Below are 26,172 nucleotides of genomic sequence, written 5' to 3' on the forward strand. Positions count from 1 at the left end.
TTTTCAAATATAAGGTTGATATTTTTACTGCTTTTATTTTCAAATACGTAAAGATTAAAATAATACTTGAGGGTATCCCATTGCTCAAGAATTATATCTATGACTGCTTGTATATAAGTCCACCTAGTGGGGGCGTACTTTAGTATAACATGCATTTCTGTACCGAAATACTCTTGAAAACCCTGAAAGTCTGCACTCCTAAGGGGGCTGTTAAAAAAATTATAGTTTACGTCGTTTAAAAATGAATAAATTTTTATGAGCTTTTAAGTAAAATTCATACAAATAGACAACATTGGTTAATTCGTTGTAGTTCTATAAATAGAAAAAAACAACACCAAGTTTCTTTGAAAAACCGCCTTACCAACGCATAACTTTACCATATGATACCATACGAAGTATGGACTATGAATAAAGAAAATATGCAAAGAAGGCAATTGGGATAATGTTTACAACAACTAGGGCATGACGTGGCTGAATGCGTTTGTAATACTTCAATCATAGTAGGAGTGCGGGTTCAAATCCCACTCCAGGGAGAAAAAGCTTTGAAGAGATTTACAAGGTATAATCGAAACAGCTGTCACCTTGTCCGTCCTGATGTCACGTTGTTTAAATTTTTCCCAAATTATTAAATAAATTTATCAATTTTGTTGGGAAATACATCACAAGCGGCCATTGAAGCTAAATTCAAAATGTGAGAAACACATCCATTAACATGCAGATTTGGAACAACTTGCTTCAGCCTTGCTTGCACTCCGCTTTTTGCTCCCATCATAACCGAGCAATTGTCGGCAGTGAAACCAATCACTTTTTCAAGTGGTACTGAATGGTCTTTCAAAGATTTAATAATGGCATTAAAAATACCCTCCGTACTACTATCGGTCAAAGGTATCAAATCTAAAAATCTATCAATGCACTTTTGATCAAAAATTCGAATCGAAACTGCAAAATTTTTTGATATACGTATATCAGTCGTTTCATCTATTATTAGAGGGTAATAATTCTTCTGAAAAAAGCAATTATGGATTCATAATTTTCTGGCCCTGTTATTTGAGTTATTATTTTCTGTGCATTAATTCTACTGATGCAAAATTTGATAACAATTTTAGAATCAGTTATGCTATTTTTCATAACCATATTTAAATGATCCGTAATTGCAAATGGCAAATTGTGCTCGGCAACAAAACAACTTATCTATATATTTTCTTCGAAAAATTTAAAATTTGTTTGTACATTCAGAGCTGCTTTGCAAATGACTTTAAGTGTAGTGCTGTATTTTACAAAAATGTACCAAATATGTCAATGTAGTACCAACGTACTTTCGGCAAGCGAAATGTACCCAAAAAAGTACAAATGTACCATGATTATCATCACTGGATCGCGCTTTTATACCCTGCAAAAACGCTCCACGTCATCTGACTAGTCATTTTACGGTCATTGTGCGGTCACGCCCCTTGGTAAATTTTAGTCACATTTGCATTAGCGAGAGTAGATTTTTTACACTTTTATCCCATTTCGTACCTATTTATGTGCTTGTGCATTCCGCTCCCACTTATAGGATGTGAGCATAGCACTGTTCTGCTCACACACGTCACAATGCGCGTCAAATGGCGGTCATATTTTCGGTCATTTCACTCTACATTTTCGAGTCATTTGACAATCAATTTTACTGCGGTTTTACAATTTATATAACCGCCATATAACTTGAATTTTACCTGCCGATTTACTTTACCTGGAGCAGCCACATGAATAAAATATCAACCAAAAAAATTGAATTTTCAATATTTATTTTTAATTATAATAACCAAGTATAACATATAATAAAAACATTTATTTAAAACATATAATTAGATTTAGTCATTTTTTTCAAATAAAGAGTATTATATATGAGGCGCCTAGATGCAAAACCAGGTATTTAAAAAATTTAAAATACTTAAATTGCGACAATATTGCATCGCCTAGCAACATTCTAAAAACCCGTATTGAAAATTCATAGCAACTTCAAAATTTTCAGCTTTTTTGTGCTTTTCTAAGTTTTATATATCATGGATTCATCTGGTTTTGCATCTTGGAGCCTCATATATACATGAAATTGCAACTTAAATTAATACATTTAATATAAAAGAACTTTAATAATAACATAAAAAATATATTAATTGCTTTGAGCTATATTGCTGCAGCAGCTAACTTTATATTTGGACAATTCAGAAAAGTTTTACATTCATGTAAAATTTGAGTTGTTTCCATGGTTTTGAATAAAAAATTTTATTATTTTAATCAATTTCAGTCCACAACTTAAAGCTAAGTAGAAATTTAGATTAGATTTACTCTTTTTTCAGATCAAAAATATTAAAAGGTGTGGAATCCGATTGCTGTCGTAATTGAATTTGAAAGTAATAAAGTAAAGTAAGATATGAACTTAAAAATGTGCGCAAGCACATCGCTAACCAGTGTTGGCAAAAGATATGATAGATAGACGGACGAACCACTACTCGGCGAAGCAGAGATGATCGTTGTGTCGGTGGCAGCAGTTACAACAGCAGTTTCTGACTTTGCACAATCCGTACAGTGTGATGAATGCTTCTCTGCCTTTTCCAATTGCTTGGCGCCAGCAATTTTTGCTGTTTGTAAAGTTTCAGATGTAATGCAAATAAATAGATGGGTTAAAGTGGTTTTCGTATGTTATTCAATAACTCACCCTCTAATGCCATCATCACAGCCTTCTCATCGACTTTGAATATGTGTAATGTTTCTGTATTCACACCCAGTTCGTTTGGTGCAATATTTTCGATTTGATGTAACATTTTCATATCTCGTATGTAATGAATATGTCTACTATCCGTTAGGCAGACAATTAGTTGCGTCCGATTCATTTGTATACTGAGTATATTTGAGTCGTAGACGTAATGGCAGATATTTTGATTCTTTTTGAAGTGTAACATTTGTAAACAGTTGGGTTTCTCTGCTATCACCATCACCACTAGATGAGACGCTCAGACCAAGATAATATGTTGCGAATCACGCGCATATATTTCTTTCACCTTGTCACAGTTATTGATAGAGAATAAGCGAAGCCATCTTTACCATCTAATATGTAAATTGAACTGTAGAGGAAGAAACATTTTATAAAATTTAATAAAATCAGAAAATGATAGTTGTGCTAAAAAGTATTGTATGTTAAAGTATAGCGAAGTCTCAGCGGCTTTGTCCTGGTGAAAATTGAGTTTGAATAGGTCTCATTCGTCATTCTTAGAAACATGTACGAAGGTACCTCGTAAGATATTAAAAATCCTCAACGCTTTTTTTGCAATAACTTAAAAAAAACTCATATTCAAACTTCGGTTTAACTTCTACATATCAATAACTACATTTACCCCCAGAAGGTGTCACTATTGCTTCTACGCCTAAGCTACTGTTTCCTACATCGATGAGCTTTTTAATAAAATAAACAGCTATCTCCACAATCTCTCCCTCACTAGGGTAGGCACCTTGTCGTTGGTGTGAGGGCTTAGCCGATCTCCATAGCGCCCGACTATGAGGCGGAGCTGTTTAGGACTGGCATCTACGTCGTTTCGCCTCATATGAGGGTGGCGGGATGTCGGTAACCAAGAACTTCCTACCCCCTAATCCAGGGTGTTATGCGGACCGTGCCTATGGGACGATTTGCAGCGAGGGGATAAATTCGGCTGTATTTGAACGGAGCCTTCCCGATACCAGACCACCTCGGGAAGTATTGATGGCCTTAACACAGTAAGGGGCGCTGTTGTGGCTGGCGGTTCTTTCCCCGTATATAATACTGGACCGCTGAGCCCGCCTTGTCGGGGAGGTGGTCATTCAAAAGCTTTGCTGCGAGAAACCCTCGGTTCTGCAACCGGTGCAAGGAGGAAGAAGCGGCGAATGCAGGACGAAGAGGCAACGTTCGGCGGAAGGCGACAAGCCTGATTTCAAGAGGCAGAAAGGACCCACTCCTAGAGCCGCGAGGCAGGGCAGTCGCATAGACAAGACAAGTATGCCCAAAACTGCAAGACAGATGGGCCCCAATATCGAGGTAGCAACTACCCCGAAAGCTGCGAGTCACAGGGAAGTTCCAACTACGGAAGTAGGAGATAAGCCAAAGGGAGGTAACGCTTTCTCGGAGGTGCTGAAGGGAGTTAAAGCTAAGACTCCGGCTTTCTCGTAGGTGCCAAAGGGAGTTAACACTAAGACTCCGGCTTTTCCCGAGAAGATGAGTGATATGGCAAAGCAGTCACTGACTCTGGCGCTGGTTGATCGTGAAGCCCTTTCGGACAGATGATTACTGAAAGGTGGAGATCTGTAGAAAGGGAACTTATTAGCTTAATGCTTAAGATGATGCGGGAACAACCAACTAAGCCCCTTCCAACCTTTGATTCGGGGGGATGGTATAATGGTGTGCAGACGATAGCGTGCGACAACATCGCGAGCTTGCGGTGGCTGGAGGAAGTGGCTCCAAACCTCCAAAGGCAAGGCACGAACGCGCGGTTTGCGGTGGTGGAAAAAGCGCAAATCCCCACGGTACCAAAAGTTAAGGTATGGATACCATGTGTCATGAAGTCGGCGGATACACTGCGACTTCTGCAGAATCAGAATCCGAACATACCGACACAGAATTGGAAGGTACTTACTGTATCTCGGCCTACCGAGGAATGTCAGTTCTACATCTTCCAAATAAACAAGTAGGCGGAGGATATTTTGTACACGCAGCTTGGCAAAATGTCCTTCGGCGCTGGTAAAATTTACTCAGGAATAGAAGTCCCGAGGATAAAAATCCTAACACGCTAGAGGTGGGCGAAGTCGAAAAGGACCTCAAAAGCAGAAGGGAAAAAGACAGGTGGAGGTCCCCGACGTCACCACGAAGGTATTAGAAGAGGACCAACCGCCAAATGGTGCTGTGACTCGCACAGAGGAACACCCGGCACAACAGTTACGAGAGGCTGAAGGGGGCCTCGAATACTCTAAACCAAAAAGGCAAGGGGAGGACGACGACATCACGACGAAGGTTCTGGAGGGAGACAAGCAGCCCAATGGTGCGGCGAGTCCTACAGATAAACCTCCAACACAGTAAAGTGGCGTCGAGCGAACTCCTCCTAACCGTTGGGGAGGGTTCGTTTGATGTGGCGCTGATCCAAGAGCCGTGGCTCTCATCGGAAGGAAAGGTTTCCGGACTTAGCGCACGCGGATTTAGAGTTTACGATGCGCAAACGGAAGGACGGGTGCGAACTGTAGTAATGGTTAGGAAACAGCTGCATTCATATATACTACCTAACTACACTACTGAGGACCTCGTAGTGGTGGCCGTTGAGCAAAGGAATAAGCAGGCACTTATCCTGGCATCCTGCTACCTGGCCCATGCTGCGGAGGTTCCACCGATGGAGTGCAAGAGGCTAGTACAGGACGAAGGGTGCAAAAGGCGGTTGGTCATAGGCGCGGATGCAAATGGGCACCACAATGCGTGGGGAGGAGCAGATACGCGTGGGGAGGAGCAGAGTCGCTTCCCAAGGCAGTCGGTTCTATGTACCGGAGCGACTCGGGATTTTTCCCGACCAAGGACTGTCATTTCAGTGTGACCCCATTTAATTTGTTTCGTCCCTCCCACAAATTGTCATCCTCCCAGCAGCTCCTTGCAGCAGGACTTCTACATATTCTCTTACTCCGGGAAGGTATCGAACCCAATCCGGGTCCGTCTCCTGACCCCGGTCCTGAGAAATGGTTTTGCTGCATTTGCCAGAAAAGAATCTTTTTAGGGCGGTCATACTCTGTTCAGTGGTGCAAGGGATGGTTGCATCGGACAGGTTGTTCTGGGCTTGATCTCAAAACCCGACGTCCACGTAACTTTTATAAATCTTTTGTGGCTCCTTGCTGCTCACGCCCAAGGGCGTCCCGTAGTCTACGCCTAAGCGTATCCCCACTACCTTCCAGCAGCTTCGCTGCTCAGCAAGCCACAACAAGTACACGCTGCTGCTCGCGCCCCACGGCGCCAACAACTCAAACTGCTGATACCACTCATAACTACTACCTTCGTAGTAGAGCTGGTAGCAATGCTGAGCATCAGCCCCTGCCCCCGTCTTCTTCCCCCCCCCCCCCCCTCTTTTCTGGCAGCAATCGTGCAGGTCAGGGAAACAGACTCTTAGTCCCTGCCTCCGTTTGCACCGTCTGCCCGCACAGAATATATAGGTTTGCGACATCCGCTCAATGCAGCTCCTGCCTTGGGTGGTGCCACTTTCCTAGATGTTTTGGTCTCCGCGAAGGCAACCCCCCGACGGGTTTCATCGCGCCATGTTGTCAGGTCACAAACCCAAATCATCCGGGTACCCCAATGCTTGCCCAAGGGCGCCCAGTCCCAAGGCCACAACAGCAATTGCGTCCTGGCTTTCCACAACCTAGGCGTAGTCACCCGTCACTTACCCCTAGAGTGGCGGGTTCACCCCTCATGCACTTCAGAATTCTGCAGTTCAACTGTAATGGACTAACTGGGAAGATTACGGAGATAGTCGATTTCATGAAGCGGCACAACATCCGCATTGCTGCGATTCAAGAGACTAAACTCACAGCAAGATCTGCATTGCAGACCTGCTCAGGTTATAATGTCCACAGGAAAGACCGCGAGAGCGGAAATGGAGGCGGCCTCGCGTTTATTATACACCACTCTGTGCATCGACCGCAGGGACAATGTCTTAGAACGTCAAGGCCTATCTGTCCGGTCAGGCGATGCAAATCTAGAAATCATCAACATCTACATCCCTCCTGTCACCTGTTGCCCCAGTGGATACCGCCCTAATATCGAGGCCTTACTCACTGGCAACAATCGCATTATCTTAGGCGATTTCAATGCCCATCACGACCTATGGCATTCAAACTTGCGGGCGGACAGTGGGGGTGAGATGTTGGCGGATCAAATAGACGAAACGACGTTCTGCACAATAAACGGAGACGCCCCCACACGTATGGTAGGAAGCTGTCATAGCTCGCCAGATATCTCAATCGTGAGCGCAGAACTCGTAAACTGCGTCAACTGGCAGCCGATGGTAACATTGGCATCCGACCACCTGCCCATACTTATTTCGTTCGAGCGTACCGCCGACTTCATCGGCTCCGAAAAACGCACTTTCATAAACTTCAAAAAAGGAAAGTGGGAAGAGTATAAATCTGCAAGAGACAGCAGCTTTGCTGCCCTCCCTATCCCGACTGATGCCCGCCAAGGGGAGCGTGCCTTCCATAAGGTCATTGAATCCGCCTCGGCACATTTCATTCCCGCCGGGAGAATTCCCGAAATCCGGCCCCACTTCCCGGCGGAGGCCGCGAGCTTAGCGAGGGAACGCGACCTTATAAGACAGCTTGATCCAGGTTGTGACGGACTTTTCCTTGCGCCGGGGTATGCTCAGTCCGTCCAGGATCCCTGTGGAATTAGAGAAGAATCCCTATCGTCTCCTTTTAAAGAGAAAGATCCCGTTTTGTTGTTAAAAAAAGAAACGTTATAAACTCTTTATTCCAAAATATTCAAACTACCCTTAAAACTTTGGCGACGGAGGTGGGAAACCACCGTCGGTTCTACGCCGATGGGGTTGGGAAAAGCCCACCGGGATTACGCTTAAACTAAAAAATCTCAGACTACTTCGTAAAGAAAGCGGAAGTGGAGAACCACCACTTCCTCCCAGTCGGTGGAGTTGGTAAAACCCCCACCGAGTATATAGCTTAAGAATACCCTGCTCTTTCTGAAGGTTGCGGAGGTTGAAAAACCACCACAATCCCTCTAACGATAGGGTTGGAAAAACCCCCAAAGTTGCTAAAATAAATAACTCGTGAGATGGAAAAATCTCAGGAGTCCCATTCACCGCTAACCAAGGCGTTAGCAGGCTACTATTCCTAGCTGGCTACTGTCTCAATTCGCGAAATTTGTCGCCCTTTTATACTTGTCCACGCGCAGGTGGACAGTTATCCTACAACAATAAATTTTACTTATTATATGTTATTTACTTAAGGTATCTTACATTTAACTGTCTTATTCTACCCATATATCGCATTATAAGTATTTATCTCCAAATTGCGTATGTAAAAATGCCTCTTGTACTGCCCCTTCTAACATGTGAGTTCGTTGGTACGCATCTTCAGTTAGCTAGCATAGTTATTTTTGTTTTCCCTCTGCTGCTTGCTTATTGGGTCTTGTTGTTGTCGACGAGTTGGTTGCCCTTCGTAGGTAACTTGTGTCTAGTACCCACGCCTCGGTATGCTAACGTGACCGCTTCCTAGTACATTGCATTTTTTCGTTTCTCTTTGTGCGATGTCCGCCCCGACGGTTCGCTTCAATGCCTGCTGTGCTTGATCGCAATGGCTTGGTATACGTATGTTTGTATGTTTTTGGTGTTCTTGCAATGGGAGCTTATGTGTGTTGCTTATTGCATTGCTGTATTCCCAGCATTATTTAAAATTCCAGCCGGTTATGGGTTATCTGTGGAAATTATAATGTTCAACCAAAATATTTACCGCATGCGGGCAGAGACAATTATTTAAACGAAGAAATTAGATGTTGTCATGAATGTTTATATGTATATTAGGGTAATTCAAAAATGATTATTTTGTATGTGTAAATTTAATTCATATAATTCAGTTTTGTACATTTTACATGCTATATGTATAAATTCATTGTAATTCAAGTAGGATTTATACACGTTTTAATGAGTTTTGATAAATATTTGTAGGTTCGAATGTGTGGGCTCCAAAGCCGGTGGATTTGGGTCCTCACACTCTCCCCTCACCTGCCGTAAGCAGGGTTACCGTTACCAGGCCGGTCCTAGTGATTCTCACTCGGTACGTGTGGCCGTCTATGTTCCGATGGAACGTCCTCTTCCGCCGCTTCGTCCGTACTACCTGTACGTGCTCCCTGATGTCTCTCGCTAATTCCTCGGGGAGGGGTTCGACTCCGGTTCGGTTGGCCCATGTCTCGGTCGCCTCCGCTGTTGTCTTTTCGAGCCACCTCTCGATTTCTGTGAGCACATCCTCACCTTCGCCTATGTTGCCGTCACTCGCGTTGAGACTTAGTACGTCGCTGTCGTTGAGGCTGCCGTTGACCTCGTTGGTCAAACGGCTAAATATTTCGTCGTCGTCGTTGAGGCTGCCGTTGACCTCGTTGGTCAAACGGCTAAATAGTTCCTCGTCGTCGTTGATGTTCGTTGGTGGTCTCATTACCGCCTCCAAGATCCTCCACTAGTCGGGGGTTCCGTGCTTGCGTTGGCGTCGTATATCCGCATGCGGAGGGTGATGTGCCGCTGGTATTCGACAAACCCCCGGCCTTGTACCTCTTCGTCGGTTTGGCGTATGGAAAGCTCGCCCTGTTGCTTCGGTGGTGGTTCGTCGCCTTCTTCCTCGCTGTCTGAGGAAATGGGAATTGGGGTAGAGTCCCGGACCACGGCACGCTCCTGGGGTTCATATTCGTACTCAGTACTGTATGTCGGGCTCTGGATCTCGTTACCCATGTCGACGAGTGACCCTGCCGACTCGCACTCCGACACCGTCTCGTACCTCGGGCTAAGTATCGGGCCGCCCTCGTTGCCCCTGAGATACCCGAACGTTTCCGTACCCTGACTGTCGGTCTCGCCGTCGTAGGCAACTTCCTCCTCTTCTAGTGGCACTGGGCCCTTTGTATGGTGGTTGTGCTGGCTTAGGTCCCGCCGGATTCTGATACGGAGTGAACCGTCCTTAGCACTCTCGGTGGTATAACTTGCGTTGTCGCTTTTGTCCATGTTTAGAAACTTTTGATTTATTTTCGGTGTTGTGCTCCCTTTTTATAGGAGTCCTCGCGGATCGTCTAACGGTATTATTCCCGGCAGCGCTCATCGTGATTTCCTGGGTACGTTGTCTTGTCGTTGCAGGATATTTGGGTCTCTTTATGTGCTTTGGTTTTCGCTGTATATGTGGTCCTACTGCTGCGGAATGATGATGTACCAATATGCGAATGTAAATTCAAAGTTATACGTATATGTACATTAGGGTATTTCAAAAAAATTATGTCGGTAAATTTGACTATTGTAAAATTTGAAAAATGTGGTTTTGCGTGTGTGGCCCCAAGGCCGATGGATTTGGGTCCTCACGCTCTCTCCTCACCTGCCGTAATGTGACTTACTGTCACCATTGTAAAATTCAATTTCTCGTAGCGGTCAATACTTGCGTTATTTATAGGGTAATCTCTCGCGATCTGGGTCTTGTTCTAAAATGAAATGTTATGCAGAATTCCGTCACCAGGTTACAGCATTGGCTGGCTATGTGGTTGACGTAGTTCATCGTCGTCAGGATCCCGTTGTCTAGGGTTGGGGCTTGCGCTCGTGCTGTGTGCCACCCACTCCGGTCTTCATCTACCACCTGTTGGTTGTTGATTATGTCTGCGCGTTCGATTCCGAAACCATTTGCACCTGAATTGGCGAGCGCCAGTGAACCACACGTCGCTACCGTACTGTAATCCGTCTGATCTTCTTCCGTGACCTGGACTGTTTGCGATGTTGGCGCGCGTGGCGTTGCTTTTACTACGGCCAGTTGCTCTGTGTGTTCCTCGGTGGATATCTCGGTGGAATGTTGGTTCGAGGTTCTACTACACGATGCTGATGATGGCGCGCGTCGTGTTGTTGCTATCGTCGTCGGTCGTCTCGTTTGTTCCCCGATGGGAACTTCGGTGAAGCCCCCATTCGGGGCTTGGCGGGGCGCTTTTGACTTACCACGTTCGCGGGGTGAACGTATTCTTTTTTCTGTTTCTGGACTTGTTTCTTCTTCGACTGTCACTTGATGGTATGCTTTTAGCTCGCCTATGTGTGCCGTTCTCCTTTTGCCGTTATGCACCTTGTCTAGCTCGACGATTACGGGTGATACGAAGTTCGTTACACGATGAGGCCCACTGTATCTTGGTGCTAACTTTGCTGCGAAATTGTCCACTGCCTTGGACAGCTGATGCTCTTTTACTAGTACCAAGTCGCCCACCGCCGGTTGCCATTGCCTCCTACGTAAATTATAATGCCTTGCCTGCTCCGCTGACGCTTGCTGTTGTCTACGACGTGCCATCTGATATACCTCACGCATTTTCGCCATCTTTTCACTGAGAGCCACCTTCTCCTCGCCTGTGCCAAGTGTTTGCTCATCGTAGAGGGCGTTGGGGATCCTCGGTTCCCTACCCTGTACCACGAATGCTGGACTGTAGCCTGTTGACTCGCATACGCTCGTATTCAGTGCTAGTGTCATCTCTGGCAACAACTCATCCCATGTCTTATGCTCCTTCCCAGTGAATTGTGCTATCATCCTCTTGATATTATGATTCGCTCTCTCCGTCGGGTTCTCTTGCGGTGTGTACGGTGCCGTTAGCTGGTGCTTTATGCCGGCTTCTTGTAAAAACTTCTTGAAATTCCTGCTTGTGAACTGTGCTCCATTGTCTGTGATTAGAATTTTTGGCGCGCCAAATCGGGCCAAAATCCTCTCCCTCATACCTCTGATCACATTTTCCGTCGTCGCCTTCCGTATTGCTATGATCTCTACCCATTTCGAGAATTTATCCACGAAAACTAATGCCATCGTATTACCATGCTTCGAACGAGGGAGTGGTCCAACGAAATCTGCACAAACGGTAGCAAAAGGTTCATCTGAAATCTGCGTTAGCATCTTACCTGCAGCTTGTTGCTGGCTGGGTTTGTAGACTTGGCATGCGTGGCATTGTTGCACGTACTTCCGTACGTCCCTGAACATCCCAGGCCAGTAATACCGCATCACTGCACGCGCGATGGATTTCCGTATCCCCATGTGCCCCGCGCTTGGTGTGTCGTGAATCTCGTTAAGCACTCTTCGCCTCTCCGATTTCGGTACGCATAACTTCCACGGTACCGCATCCTCACCATCCATTTGACTTCTAATTCGTCTGTATAGTCTTCCTTCCTCTATGACGTATTCGGGAAACTTCTCTGGTGTCCTCGTTACTTCAGCCATCTTTGACGTGTACCACTTGCAACTCAAACTTTCTTCATGTGTCGTAAGGCTACCCAGCTGTTCCTCCAGTGGCTGCCTCGACAGTGCATCAGCGACCACGTTCATCTTGCCCTTCCTATACTGCACGTCGAACGAATACTGTTGTAACTCGAGCGCCCATCGAGCGATCCGGCCTGACGGACTTTCGATCGCGTTCAACCATTTCAAAGCCAGGTGATCGGTGATAACCGTGAAATTGTACCCTTCTAAATACGGTCTCATTTTCCTTATTGCCCACACGATTGCTAAACATTCCTTCTCAGTTGGTGAGTAGTTCATCTCGGCTTTATTCAGCCGGCGGCTAGCATACGCTATTACGCGCTCTTCGTCATCCAACCCCTGTGTGAGAACTGCTCCGAGACCATAATCGCTCGCGTCTGTCTGTAATCGAAATCTTTTCGTAAAATCTGGGCAAGCTAGTGCTGGTGCTTGTATTAGTGCATTCTTCAACGCTTCGAATGCCGCCTGTTGTTCTTCGGGCCATTTCCACCTACTTCCCTTCTTCAACATTGACGTCAGTGTGTGCGCAACTTGTGAAAAGTCGGGTACGAACCTTCGGTACCAAGAGACTATCCCCAGAAATCGCCTTAACTCTCGTATGTTGTGTGGTGGCGTCAGCTCCTTGATAGCCGCAACTTTGTCGGGATCCGTGTGTATTCCTTCCTCGCTGACGACGTGTCCTAGATATTTCAAACTTTTCTTAAAAAACTCACATTTCTCTGGGTTGATCTTCAGATTCGCCCTTCGTAGCCGCCGAAATACTTCCCCTAGGTGCTTTATATGCTCTTCCAAAGTTGTGCTGGTGATGATGATATCATCCAGGTAGGCAAACGCATTTGGTTCCAACTCTGGGCCAATAACACGGTCGAGTGCTCGCTGAAACGTAGCCGGAGCGGAATGTAGACCGAACGGCATCACTTTCCAGTGATACAACCCTCGGCCGGGCACGTTAAATGCTGTATACTTCTTGCTATCTTCTTCCATCGGGATTTGCCAATAGCCATTTTTGAGGTCCAGACTGCTGATAAAACGCGCGCTACGTAGCCTATCTAAGATATGCTGTATTCTTGGGAGTGGGTACGCATCTGGCACTGGGCGAGCGTTGAGCTGCCGATAGTCAACGCAGAGTCTCCATTTGCCGTTCTTCTTCCGGGCTAGAACTATTGGTGCACTGTGTGGGCTGTGGGATGGTTCGATGCAACCCTTCTCTATTAGCTCGTCTACCTCCTCGTTTATGATCTCCTGCATCTTTGGGTTCTTAGGGAAATACCGCTGTTTGATTGGACGGTCATCTCGCATCACTATCTTATGCGTGGCAATGTTGGATACTCCTGTCATCTCTTCGAAAATCTGTAATTCGCGCTTTAGAAACGTACTCACCGCAACGTCACTCCTCACGTCTTTCTCGATGCTTGCGCTACCTTCGTCCTCCATCATGGTTGTACACGTCACCATCTCCTGCGCTCTCTCTTCTGCTCGTAACGTCATTGTTTCTTTGCCACACCTCAGCTCAAATTTAGCCTTTGCCAGATAATCTGTCCCGATCACCACGCTGTCGACTAACCCAGGCAGAACTAACAACTCACTCTGATGCACTTGATCCCCCAGTTTTACCTCTGCGTCCACTGCCTCCGCTATCCATGCTGCGCTGCCATCGCCCATCACCACTCGTGTATGTATCTTCTTGAGCTTCCGTGCGTCTATTTTCGCCGCTGTCTTCTCGCTGATGAAACTTCGTGTCGCCCCCGTATCTACTGACGCCATGACTTCCTCTCCATCCAGGGTTACTGCAGCCAAGATTCGCCCTTGGGTCTGCCTAAATGTACTTACTGAGTACGAGGTTGGGTTTGTTGAGACGCCACCCCTCGATACCAATGGGGTCTCTGCCCGTTTCCCTGCTGTCCACGACAGCAGTCACGCGTTAGTATACCTACTCGGCCACACTGCCAGCAGAAATCCCTTCGTTCGTTTCGACACCCATGTGCGTAGTGTCCGCTTTCCCCGCATCGCCTGCATGCGTTCCGTGGATCGATGGTCCCTTGGCGTGGTGTCGTTGCATGCTCTGGCGTGCTCGCTTGTCGTTGCGCCTCCGTTCTCCGATCTCCTTGCTTCTCATCTTCGTGTATATATTGATAATGTTCGGTTGGCCGTCGCGGCACAAAAGGTTTCGCCGCCGGCCTTAGCGGTTCTTTCTCCGGTAAGATGTTCTCGTAATCCTCGGCCATGCTTACCAGTTCCTCTAAGCTGGTGAACTCGCTCCGTTTGATGTAAAGTTGGTACTCTCGTCGACAATTTCTGTAAATCCGGTTCAGCTTCTGCTCGCCGTTGTAGTCAGCGTGACGCATAAGTGCCTGTAACGATAAAACGTAATCCTTAAACTGCTCACCTGCGCGCTGCGTACGCTGACGGATCTCATCATCTAGCTTCTCGAAATACCTCGAGCTCAGGAAAAATTTTAGAAAGTCCTTCTTGAAGGCTTCCCACTCTTGCCACCGCCTGTTGTTGTTCCGGTACCACACCAAGGCTTTGTCCTTCAGCAACTCAGGTAACGCTCGTGGGATGGAATCGCGACCAACTTCGTAACTGTCGGCCAGCTCCTCCACCCGTTCAATAAAACATAGCGGGTCCTTACCACCGTCATATTTCAGACCCCACTTACGTACTCGATCCATTATATTTGTGTGTGATGCTGGTTGGTACATCGCGTATGGCGGTGTTCGTGACTCCTCTTCGTGCCTGGTTGTTTCGTTGACATTTTCCTGTGTGTTGCCGCCTGGCGATGTTTGCTCGGCGTTTTCTATCGGAGTTGGTGGTCTTACCGTGATTACTGGTCGGACGTGCTGTAGGGCTAATTCTGTGAATCGTGGAATCTTGTGTCGGTACCTTTCGTCTGGATGAAGCCTGCTAGGCGCTTGCGTAGCTCTTCCACCGTTCCGCTGTCTTCCAGCCCAAACTCGGATGCGTATTTGAGAAGTTCCTCACGATTGAGGTAATACACCCAAGTTACCTTCACCATGCCTGCTAGGTATTTTGCTTTCTCTCAGTGCCTTTCCTGTGGATGTTTTGTATCTCGCAATCCTCTGTGGTTTGTGTCTCGAAATCCTCTGTGTGGTTATCCTCGTGTTGTTACTTGTTTACCATGAGTCTATGTATTCAGAGTCCCTGCTCGGGCGCCATTTGTGACGGACTTTTCCTTGCGCCGGGGTATGCTCAGTCCGTCCAGGATCCTTGTGGAATTAGAGAAGAATCCCTATCGTCTCCTTTTAAAGAGAAAGATCCCGTTTTGTTGTTGAAAAAAGAAACGTTATAAACTCTTTATTCCAAAATATTCAAACTACCCTTAAAGCTATGGCGACGGAGGTGGGAAACCACCGTCGGTTCTACGCCGATGGGGTTGGGAAAACCCCCACCGGGACTACGCTTAAACTAAAAAATCTCAGACTACTTCGTAAAGAAAGCGGAGGTGGAGAACCACCACTTCGTCCCAGTCGGTGGAGTTGGTAAAATCCCCACCGAGTATATAGCTTAAGAATACCCTGCTCTTTCTGAAGGTTGCGGAGGTGGAAAAACCACCGCAATCCCTCTAACGATGGGGTTGGAAAAACCCCCAAAGTTGCTAAAATAAAGAACTCGTGAGATGGAAAAATCTCAGGAGTCCCATTCACCGCTAACCAAGGCGTTAGCAGGCTACTATTCCTAGCTGGATACTGTCGCGAAATTTGTCGCCCTTTTATACTTGTCCACGCGCAGGTGGACAGTTATCCTACAACAATAAATTTTACTTATTATATGTATTTACTTAAGGTATCTTACATTTAACTGTCTTATTCTACCCATATATCGCATTATAAGTATTTATCTCCAAATTGCGTATGTAAAAATGCCTCTTGTACTGTGTTATATGTATATTAGGGTAATTCGAAAATGATTATTTTGTATGTGTAAATTTAATTCATATAATTCAGTTTTGAACATTTTACATGCTATATGTATAAATTCATTGTAATTCAAGTAGGATTTATACACGTTTTAATGAGTTTTGATAAATATTTGTAGGTTCGAATGTGTGGGCTCCAAAGCCGGTGGATTTGGGTCCTCACAAGGTGACCCCCAAATAAGGGATATAAACCAACGCATCAGATTGCTTGTGGACGAACACAAGCGGGTGAAATGGGAAGAGCACCTAAGAGGTTGTAACCACTCTACCGGTGTAGGTAAACTTTGGTCCACCGTAAAGTCCCTATCGAATCCGACTAAGCACAAAGACAAAGTTTCCATCGCCTTTGGCGATAAGGTGCTGTCGGATGCGAAAAAATGCGCGAGCGCTTTCTGCCGACAATATATAATGCATCCTATGGTCGACAAAGATAGACGGAGAGCCAATAGACACGCACATAAACACAAACTCAGCGCGTCACCAATTACCATCACCGCTAGAGAGGTTGAGGACGCCATTGGTCGCGCTAAACCATCCAAAGCAGTGGGCCCAGACGGCATAGCCATGCCGATGCTTAAAAATCTAGGGAAAGAGGGTTTCAAATATTTAGCGCATGTCTTCAACTTGTCTCTTTCCACCTTTGTCATACCCGAGAAATGGAAAATGGCCAAGGTGATCCCGCTACTAAAGCCTGTGAAACCAGCTAACGTAGGTGATTCATATCGTCCGATATCTCTCCTATCGCCAGTGGCAAAGACGCTTGAAGCCATTTTGCTCCCTTATTTCCAAGCACATTTGCAGCTAGCCCCTCATCAGCATGGCATCAGAAAACTCCATAGCACTACCTCCGCGCTAAATGTCATTAGCACCCAGATAAATTGCGGTTTGAATCAATATCCCCACCATAGAATAGTACTCGTAGCGCTAGACCTATCAAAAGCTTTTGATACGGTCAACCATGGCTCGTTACTGCAAGACCTGGAAGGGTCTACCCTTCCCCCATGTCTTAAAAGGTGGACCGCAAATTATATGGGTGGTCGGCAGGCATCGGTGCAATTCAGAAACGAAACATCAAAACAAAGGAGAATTAAACAAGGGGTGCCACAGGGTGGTGTCCTATCCCCGCTTTTGTTTAATTTCTACATATCTAAGCTACCTTCACCACCGGAAGGACTCACAATCGTTTCCTACGCCAATGACTGCGCAATAATGGCCACAGGCCCAGGCCCAGAGATCGATGAGCTATGCAATAAAATAAACGGCTATCTCCCTGACCTCTCCAGTTTTTTCGCCTCGCGAAACCTGGCATTGTCACCGACTAAATCTTCCGCGACCTTATTTACAACATGGACGCCCCAGATGTCGACCATATTGAACATCCACGTCGATGGCACTACGCTACCGACTGTCCTACACCCCAAAATCTTGGGTGTGACGTTTGATCAGGATCTACATTTTGGTGCGCACGCAACCGCAATTGTTCCAAGAATTCAGAGCCGTAATAAAATCCTCAAATCCCTTGCTGGCAGTACCTGGGGAAAAGATAAAGAAACGCTCTTGACCACATACAAAGCAATTAGCCAGCCGATTACGTGCTACGCGTCACCCATATGGTCGCCAAGCCTAAAAACCACCCACTGGAAGAAACTACAGGCCTGCCAAAATACTGCTCTCAGAATCGCCACGGGCTGTCTTCTTATGTCCCCAGAACACCATCTGCATAATGAGGCGAGAATACTCCCCATCAGGGAGAGAAATGAGATGCTGACCAAACAGTTTCTGTTGAATACCCAGAAACCTGGGCATCCCAACAGACATCTGATTAACGAACCAGCACCGCCTAGGGGCCTAAGGAGTCATCTTCGTAAGCATTTTGAGGAAATACGGCACCTGAGGACCCAGCCGTATGAAGCGAAAAAACACAAGCAGGTCCTTGGTGAACTCCATAGACAGGCGTCGGACCTTTATGTCGGGAATTGCCCGGTGAATCCAGTACTTGAAGAAAAATATACAGAACACGCAGAAGAGGAACGCATACTCCCCAGGGAAACGCGTGTCACTCTTGCTCAACTTCGTTCTGGATACTGTAACAGGTTAAACTCTTACCTATCCAGAATCAACCCCGACATACAAAATGTATGCCCCGCTTGCAATGTGTCCCCACATGACACCAACCATCTCTTTAATTGTAATGTGGAACCAACGCATCTAACACCCCTTTCTTTATGGTCCACCCCTGTTGAAACGGCAAGTTTCCTTGGACTCCCGTTAGAGGATATTGATGACAATTTGTGATCGGTCGCGGCTATTAGGTGGGGCGAGCATTGCTACAACAACAACAGGAGCAGATACGAACGAGAGAGGCGAATCTCTATTTTGTTACATCCTGCAAACCAATTTGCAGATAACCAACAGGGGAAATGTCCCTACATACATTGGGTCAACATCCAGCAATGTTTTGGATATTACACTGAGCTCCGAATATGATATATCAAGGTATGATTGGATGGTTCTTGATAGACCATCCTTCTCCGACCATGCGTATATCAGCTTCAGCATCCTCCTAAAGAGGGTAGAGAAGGGAGGAACCTTTAGAAACCCTAGGTCAACCAACTGGACTAAATTCCAGAAACACATAGAAACCAAACTGGGACAACCCAAAGAGGTTGCCAATGTGGAAGAACTGGAGAAGTCTAATGAATTCCTAACAAGGACGCTTATAACTGCGTATACCAAAGCTTGCCCTCTAAGAAGATTCAGAGGAAAAGCAAAGCCGCCATGGTGGAGCAATGAGCTGAGTCTTCTAAGAAGACAGGTAAAAGACATGTTTAAGCTAGCAAAGACCGCGGAAAGTGAAGCGTGTCGGGACGAGTACAGGGATATACTGAGGATCTACAAGCGTGAAATTTCCAGGGCGAAGAGAATCTCATGGAAAAGTTCCTGTACGGACATAGAGTGCTCCAGCGAAACAGCACGGTTGAGAAAAGTCGTAGCAAGCGGAAACATAGTCCAGGGACTAATAAAGAAATAGAACGGGGAATGGTCACGTAATAGCGAGGAATCCCTTGAGGTGCTTCTCCATACACATTTCCCATCGGAAGATGGTTTAGAAGAGCCAGCAGACAGCACTCACACTTCGATCGCGGAGCGGGTAGTGCCGGGCTTGGTGACCGATACCAAGATCGAATGGGCAGTGAAGACGTTTTCTAAGTTTAAATCGCCGGGCCCAGATGGTATATTCCCGGCCATGCTACAAGTTTCAAGTGGGGCGGTCGTGGAATGACTTAAAATAATATTCGATGGGTGCATAAGACTGAATCATGTACGGCACTCTTGGTAGCTTTCCTACCAAAGACGGTGAAGCCAAGTCACGTGTATCCCAAAGACTATAGACCCATTAGCTTAACATCATTTCTGCTCAAAACCTTTGAGAGGCTAATAGATGTGTACATATAGTCCAAAGTGGATGAAAAGCTGCTCTCCACAACACAACAGGCGTACACCAAAGGCAAGTCAGTAGACACCGCATTGCACAGGGACGTAATAAGCATAGAAAAAGCCCTGGAATATAAGGAATATGCTCTAGAATACTTCCTAAACATTGCCGGGGCTTTCAACAATGTTTCTAAATGGGCGATTATGAACGGTCTTAATTACGTTATAGTACATCCAGCCTTACCCAGATAGATCGACTGCATGTTAAACTGCAGTAAGATTACATCGAAATGGGGATTGTACACTGCCACGGAATTAGTGGACAGGGGCACTCCGCAGGGAGGGGTGCTATCACCTCTGCTGTAGACGCTGGTCATTAACCAACTGCTCAGGGAATTCTACGAGGGACCCGCAAAACTTACGGTTTACGCAGATGACGTTGCAATTGTCATAAGTGGAAAGTGCCTTCCAACGATTATCTCTTTGATGGATCGAGCACTTCGGGATATTCATATTTGGGCATCTAATGTCGGGTAGAAAGCCAATGCGGAGAAGACGGATATGGCCTTGTTAGGTACGGCCTTAGGTATGGCCTTTAAGAGGTACAAGTCCCAAATTGGACCAGGCCTAAGTTAGGAGGGGTGACCCTACGGGAGAAACCTTGCACAAAATATCTAGGAATCATCCTAGACTCAACGTGGAGGAGAGGGTGAGGAAGGCTTCAACGGCACTTTATGCATGTAAAATAATGCAAAAGAGACGGCATAAATGATCAGAAGGCACTCGAAGACGATGCCTCAAAACTGATAGTTTCTTTCTTCGGGAGTTGGACACAATCTTTTCATTATATTACTTAACAATTTAAGGGCTTCATTCTGTATTGCGAACGATAGCTCAGACGAGCGACTCGCCTCCAAACCATTTCGTCTAGCAATGGTATTCTCTATCATTTTCGTTCGGTTTTTGTTGTTGTTGTAGCAATGCTTCGCCCCACCTTACAGCCGTGACCGATCACAAATTGTCATCAATATCCTCTAACGGGAGTCCAAGGAAACTTGCCGTTTCAACAGGGGTGGACCATAAGGAAAGGGGTGTTAGAGGCGTTGGTTCCACATTACAATTAAAGAGATGGTTGGTGTCATGTGGGGACACATTGCAAGCGGGGAATACATTTTGTATGTCGGGGTTGATTCTGGATAGGTAAGAGTTTAACCTGTTACAGTATCCAGAACGAAGTTGAGCAAGAGTGACACGCGTTTCCCTGGGGATTATGCGTTTCTCTTTCGCGAGTTTTGGGTACTTTCCTTTAAGTACTGGATTCACCGTGCAATTGCCGGCATAAAAGTCCGACGCCTGTTTATTGAGTTCACCAAGGACCTGCTTGTGTTTTTTGCATCATACGGCTGGGTTCTCAGGTGCCGTATTTCCTCAAAATGCTTACGGAGATGACTCCTTACGCCCCTAGGCGGTGCTGGTTCATCAATCAGATGTCTGTTGGGATGCTCAGGTTTCTGGGTATTCAACAGGAACTTTTTGGTCAGCATCTCATTTCTCTCCTTGATGGGGAGTATTCTCGCCTCATTATGCAGATGGTGTTCTGGGGACATAAGAAGACAGCCCGTGGCGATTCTGAGAGCAGTATTTTGGCAAGCCTGTAGTTTCTTCCAGTGGGTAATTTTTTGTCATGGCGACCATATGGGTGACGCGTAGCACGTAATCGGCTGGCTAATTGCTTTGTATGTAGTCATGAGCGTTTCCTTATCTTTTCCCCAGGTACTGCCAGCGAGGGATTTGAGGATTTTGTTACCGCTCTGAATTCTCGGAACAATTGCGGCTGCGTGCTCACCAAAATGTAGATCCTGATCAAACGTCACACCCAAGATTTTGGGGTGTAGGACAGGCGGTAGCGTAGTGCCATCTACGTGGATGTTCAAGATGGTCGACATTTGGGACGTCCATGTTTTAAATAAGGTGGCGCAAGATTTAATCGGTGATAATGCCAGGTTTCGCGAGGCGAAAAAACTGGAGAGATCAGGGAGGTATCCGTTTATTTTATTGCATAGCGCATCGATCTTTGGGCCTGGGCCTGTGGCCCTTATTGTGCAGTCATCGGCGTAGGAAACGATTGTGACTCCTTCCGGTGGTGAAGGTAGCTTAGATATGTAGAAATTAAACAAAAAAGGGGATAGGACACCACCCTGTGGCACCCCTTGTTTAATTCTCCTTGGTTTTGATGTTTCGTTTCTAAATTGCACCGATGCCTTCCGACCACCCAGATAATTTGCGGTCCACCTTTTAAGACATGGAGGAAGGGTAGACCCTTCCAGGTCTTGCAGTAACGAGCCATGGATGACCGTATCAAAAGCTTTTGATAGGTCTAGCGCTACGAGTACTGTTCTATAGTGGGGGTTTTGATTTAAACCGCAATTTATCTATGTGCTAATGACATTTATCGCGGTGGTAGTGCTATGGAGTTTTCTGAAGCCATGCTGATGAAAGGCTAGTTGCAAATTTGCTTGGAAATAAGGGAGCAAAATGGCTTCAAGCGTCTTTGCCACTGGCGATAGGAGAGATATCGGACGATACGACTCACCTATGTTAGCTGGTTTCCCAGGCTTTAGTAGCGGGACCACCTTGGCTATTTTCCATTCCTCGGTTATGACAAAGGTGGAAAGAGACAGGTTGAAGACATGCGCTAAATATTTGAAACCCTCTTTCCCTAGGCTTTTAAGCATCGGCATCGCTATGCCGCCTGGGCCCACTGCTTTGGATGGTTTAGCGCGACCAATGGCGTCCTCAACCTCTTTAGCGGTGATGGTGATTGGTGACGCGTTGAATTTGTGTTTATGTGCGTGTCTATTGGCCCTTCGTCTATCTTTGTCGACCGTAGGATGCTTTATATATTGTCGGCAGAAAGCGCTCGCGCATTTTTTTGCATCCGACAGCACTTTGTCGCCAAAGGCGATGGAAACTTTGTCTTTGTGCTTAGTCGGATTCGATAGGGACTTTACGGTGGATCAAAGTTTACCCACACCGGTAGAGAGGTTACAACCTCTTAGGTGCTCCTCCCATTTCGCCCGCTTGTGTTCGTCCACAAGCAATCTGATGCGTTGGTTTATATCCCTTATTTGGGGGTCGCCTGGATCAAGCTATCTTATAATATCTTATCTCGCTAATTTTGCAGCCTCTGCCGGGAAGTGGGGCCGGATTTCGGGAATTCTCCCGGCGGGAATGAAACGTGCCGAGGCGGATTCAATGACCTTACGGAAGGCACGCTCCCTTGGCGGGCATCAGTCGGGATAGGGAGGGCAGCAAAGCGGTTGTCTGTAAAAGATTTATATTCTTCCCACTTTCCTTTTTTGAAGTTTATGAAAGTGCGTTTTTCGGTGACGATAAAGTCGGCGGTACGCTCGAGCGAAATAAGTATGGGCAGGTGGTCGGATGCCAATGTTACCATCGGCTGCCAGTTGACGCAGTTTACGAGTTCTGCGCTCACGATTGAGATATCTGGCGAACTGTGACAGCTTCCTACCATACGTGTGGGGGCGTCTACGTTTATTGTGCAGAACGTCGTTTCTTCTATTTGATCCGCCAACATCTCACCCCTACTGTCCGCCCGCAAGTTTGAATGCCATAGATCGTGATGGGCATTGAAATCGCCTAAGATAATGCGATTGTTGCCAGTGAGTAAGGCTCTGATATTAGGGCGGTATCCACTGGGGCAACAGGTGGCAGGAGGGATGTAGATGTTGATGATTTCTAGGTTTGCATCGCCTGACCGGACAGATAAGCCTTGACGTTCTAAGACATTGTCCCTGCGGTCGATTCCAGGATCAAATATATAATATTGCACAGAGTGGTGTATGATAAACGCGAGGCCGCCTCCATTTCCGCTCTCTCGATCTTTCCTGTGAACATTATACCCAGAGCAGGTCTGCAATGCAGATCTTGCTGTGAGTTTAGTCTCTTGAATCGCAGCAATGCGGATGTTAGCCGCTTCATGAAATCGACTATCTCCGTAATCTTTCCAGTTAGTCCATTACAGTTTAACTACATAATTCTGAAGTGCATAAGGGGAGACGCCGCCACTCGGGGGGTAAGTGACGGGTGACTACGCCTGGGTTGTGGAAGGCCAGGATGCAATTGCTGTTGTGGCCCTGGGACTGGGCGTCCTTGGGCAAGGGTTGGGGTACCCGGATGATTTGGGTTTGTGACCTGACAACATGGCGCGATGAAACCCGTCGGGGGGTTGCCTTCGCGGAGACCAGAACATCTAGGAAAGTGGCACCACCCAAGGCAGGAGCTGCATTGGGCGGATGTCGCAAACCTATATATTCTGTGCTGGCAAACGGTGCAATCGGAGGTAGGGACTAAGAACCTGTTTCCCTGACCTACACGATTGCTGCCGGAAAAGAGGAGGGGGGGTGGGGGGGAGACGGGGGCAGGGGCTGATGCTCAGCATTGCTACCGACTCTACTACGAAGGTAGTAGTTATGAGTGGTAGCAGCTGTTTGAGTTGTTGGCGCCGTGGGGTGCGAACAGCAGCGGGTACTTGTTGTGGCTTGCTGAGCAGGGGGGCTACTATAAGGTAGTGCGGGGGGGGGGGGTGCTTAGGCGTAGACTACGGGACGCCCTTGGGCGTGAACAGCAAGGAGCCACAAAAGATTTATAAAAGTTACGTGGACGTCGGGTTTTGGGATCAAGCCCAGAACAACCTGTCCGATGCAACCATCCCTTACACGATACACACTGAACAGAGTATGACCGTCCTAAAAAGATTCTTTTCCGGCAGATGCAGCAAAACCATTTCTCAGGACCGGGGTCAGGAGACGGACCCGGATTGGATTCGATGCCTTCCCGGAGTAAGAGAATACGGAGCAGTCCTGTTGCAAGGAGCTGCTGGGAGGATGACAATTTGTGGGAGGGACGCAACAAATTACATAGAACCGACTGCCTTGGGAAGTTGCCATCGTTTAACATAGTGCAAATATACTAGCGATTCGTCTTTGATCCGCAACGAAAGTTCGTTTCGTAATAGAGAATGAGGTCCTAAGATTAGCGATTTTTATCAATTTGTATTTTGACTTACCAGCAACAACAGAATCATGTTTAATTGTACCCCGCACAATCATTATAGCATCATGTAACGAAGCTCAGTTTCTTCTAAAATTGTTCGGCACCGACACGTAAAATCAATGTACATGTTCTAACATTAACGCAACATTTAAATAATTATAAACTATGGAAATAAAATCAATGTCAAACCCACTATCAAACCTTGGAAAATGTTAAAACGTTCACCACCAACTTGAAGTTCTTCAAAGTAATCACATTGACCCAAAACACTTGAATTAATATCATTGGCTGTAGTCATAACAGCACCACCACAAGCTTTCATTGTAGCTTTCAAATCTTCTTCTGGTACACGAAAAGCATAGAACATATCATGATCTGCAAAATACTGTGTACCAACATCACCAATTGTTAGTTTAGATAACACAACATTCGCGCCTTACTTAGCTAGTTTATTGTACAGAATACGCCATTCAGAATCAACAATTGTCTGATACTCTTGAACATTATCAACACGTACTTCAGCATTATCACGCTCAGCCTTCAATTCCAATTCTATATTTAATAATGTGATTTTAATTTTTGTGTGTGATTTTGGGTCCATCAAAGGAAAGTACAGCATCCACAACCATTTTAGAAAAGAAATCTTTTTGCTGATGAATAAGTTTGGAGGACATTGCTGTGGCAGCGCTTTTTTCCAATAAAGCACGTCGATGTTCCTTTGTTTGGCGCTTCGACATGTATAGCCATGTTATATTTTGGTCATGCATAATTGTAATGCTTGACGTATAGCTTTAATGGTGATACGTGCATGCACGCTTTCCTCAACATATGGCTTGTTTTAAGATTTCACCTGCTTAAAGTACTACTGAAGTGGTGCCATGGCCGACCTGATAGAGAAACATTTTTATTCTACATATTCTAATATAACAAAAAGCTTACCTCAGCATCTTGAGATTTGGCGATGTCGACTAGAGTTTTACGGCTGGGTGCACAATATCCAATAGTTTCATACTGGTTGCACGATCATTTGAAATTGTAGCCTTACAACTGGAATCAACAATATGTTTGTCCATACTGCGTGGACTCAATGTAGTGTGTATAGCGCCCACAATTGATTGCGAGGCATTGACGTTGGATATGAGTTGAGGTTTACCTTGAGAGCTATCGGAATCCAAACATTTTTTACACAAAAACTCAAATGTACCCAATACAAGTATATTTATCAACACGCTGTCCGGTGTGGCCCAAATGTGGGAAATATACAGTTGGCACTTTTGAGAGAAACTATGGATCAATGAACACAAGTAAAAGTGAAAGAGTTTTTTTACCATCTGTTGTTACTTTACACATAAGACATTGGAAACGACGACCAGCATCTACAAATTGCATATTAGCCTTGCAACGATTACATCTAATTGGACCCAATTCACCAAAATTTACAATGGGTGGCTAATATTCACCTTCAACCGTGCGTGCCATTGGTGAGACGGTAAGTGTAATGGACAAAGCTGTTGTTTTTAATAAATCAGCTGTTGCAGGTATGCAATACAAAGAGGACCTGCAAACGAGAAAGATCAATATAATTGCCAAACAAAACATTAATATCGAATATCAATACCTAACGTAATGTGACGAGGAGTTACCCTGATCTTGTACCACATATTTTGTGGTCGCCAATGGTGGTAATAAACCATTTTGATTAGTAAGAAAAGCAC

General features: G+C 45.9%; 1 protein-coding gene and 1 pseudogene across 3 annotated transcripts in view; one reads left to right on the forward strand and one right to left on the reverse strand.

Annotated features, from left to right (window-relative positions):
- l(3)80Fg (dnaJ homolog subfamily C member 16 l(3)80Fg) overlaps positions 1 to 26,172 on the forward strand; it is a 2,137,133-nt gene that overhangs the window by 840,399 nt on the left and 1,270,562 nt on the right. The gene's annotated exons all lie outside the window — the stretch shown is intronic.
- Positions 220 to 25,814, reverse strand: LOC137238686 (T-complex protein 1 subunit eta-like; annotated as a pseudogene).

The sequence above is a fragment of the Eurosta solidaginis genome, chromosome 1, assembly GCF_040869045.1.
Source record: "Eurosta solidaginis isolate ZX-2024a chromosome 1, ASM4086904v1, whole genome shotgun sequence".
Lineage (NCBI taxonomy): Eukaryota > Metazoa > Arthropoda > Insecta > Diptera > Tephritidae > Eurosta > Eurosta solidaginis.